The sequence below is a fragment of the Elephantulus edwardii genome, unplaced genomic scaffold (genome assembly GCF_000299155.1).
Source record: "Elephantulus edwardii isolate Elephantulus edwardi_28Jun2011 unplaced genomic scaffold, EleEdw1.0 scaffold00329, whole genome shotgun sequence".
NCBI lineage: Eukaryota > Metazoa > Chordata > Mammalia > Macroscelidea > Macroscelididae > Elephantulus > Elephantulus edwardii.
The window spans coordinates 451,785-453,403 of NW_006400079.1; the positions used below are offsets into that span (position 1 = coordinate 451,785).

The 1,619-nt window shown below is 38.4% G+C and overlaps 1 pseudogene; it reads right to left on the reverse strand.

The window, feature by feature from the left end:
• Nucleotides 1–1,078, reverse strand: part of LOC102854266 — a 10,265-nt pseudogene extending 9,187 nt beyond the window's left edge.
• Nucleotides 1,079–1,619: the final 541 nt, after the last annotated feature.

Below are 1,619 nucleotides of genomic sequence, written 5' to 3' on the forward strand. Positions count from 1 at the left end.
GTAGACATAAACAGAATTTATAGGGAGAGAAGACTGCAGTACAGTGCAGAAAAGTGATGTTGCCACAAGCTCCCAGTAGTGAATCAACTGGGAGTATCACCTATGGGGTTTTGTTTTGTTTTGTTAGTTTGCTTACAAAGTTTATATACCTTGGGTTTCACACTATTCTTCTTTCGCATTGAGTTTCATATAATCATTCTGATGTGTTATGCTTTTTAAATTAACCACCATTGGACCTTGCCCATCATTACCCTATCTTTTCACCTAAAACCTTCCCATTTACTTCCCCCTTCACTCCATCCATCAAACTCTGAAGCCCTGTAGTTTCACCCTACTGCTTTGCTTTTGAAGCAATTCAATTGTAAGAGGGAGTCAATCAGCAAAGAGTTTCTCCATTTCCAAACTAACCGTGGATGCTTTGAATTGTAGAAGTTGGTTGCAGACCACACAGTGGAGGAGTTGCTTGTCAAGGATTGCCAAATGTTGGGATGGGCTCAGTGTGGGTAAGGTGAAAATTAACTGAGGCCTAGTTAACACTGCAATGGCCTGGAAAATGTAAAGAAAATTCAATGGCATGGCTGTATGAAGATGTCAATTCAATTTATCCAGAAAAATTCTCTCCATTCTTAGAATTTCACATGAAAAATAGATACAGAAACTGCCCCTTGCAAACACCTTCAATACTGGAATTCTATCATCTTCCTAAATGGTCTTGGCAGCTAAGAAGAAACAGCTGACTGCAATACAGGTCAAATATTTTGGGTGGGCCTTTAGAGTAGCTAAAAATCTGTCTGAAAGATGGGTAGCCAGGGCAAATGTATCTGGGTAAAGGCTGAATTGGTACTTGAGTTTGGCCAGTCGTTGAATCACTTCATTTTTCTGGGATGGAGAAACATTCTTATTTACAGGCTTATTGGGCACATTCACCTTCCTCAGCTGGGCTTCCCAGAGATGGTTGGGTTTTGGTTTTTCTTGGGGGGGGTGGGGCAGTTAGTGTTTTGTTTGTTTGTTTTTTGTTTCCTAACAGAAAAGAAAGTCTCTGATTCTCGAAAGGTCCTGGAAACTTCATTATAACCTTTGGATCTTTTTGTCACCTTTCCTTCTCCTCCTCCTCCTCCTCCCCCTCTCCATGTTGTTTTTTTCTTTTCATTCTATCTTTGTAATGTTTACTTTGTTTTCTCCATGGATGACATCTTTGATGTCATTCCATAACTCATCTGATCTTTGATCATTTGTGTTCAGTGTACCATACCTATATTTTTATTCTGTTTTTAATTTCCAGTAGTAGAAACTCAAGTCTCTTTTGGTTCTTGTGCACTTGTTTGTTTGTTGTTGTTTTTTTCTTGAACTTCAGTTTGAACTTTCACACGAATAAGTGATGATCTGTTCTGCAGTCAGTATCTGAACTGGTTTTAACTACTGATACTGAGCTTCTGCACTGTTTCTTTCCATAAATATAGTCAGTCTGAATCCTGTGGAGTCCATTATGCAAAGTCAGTGCATCTAGGCACTATTTATGGTTTGTGTGTTGTATTTTGGGGTTTTTTAAAAAGACATTTGCAATAAATCATTGATTGTACAAAATTTTACTCTTTGATCTCTAGCCTTATTTCTGTCAC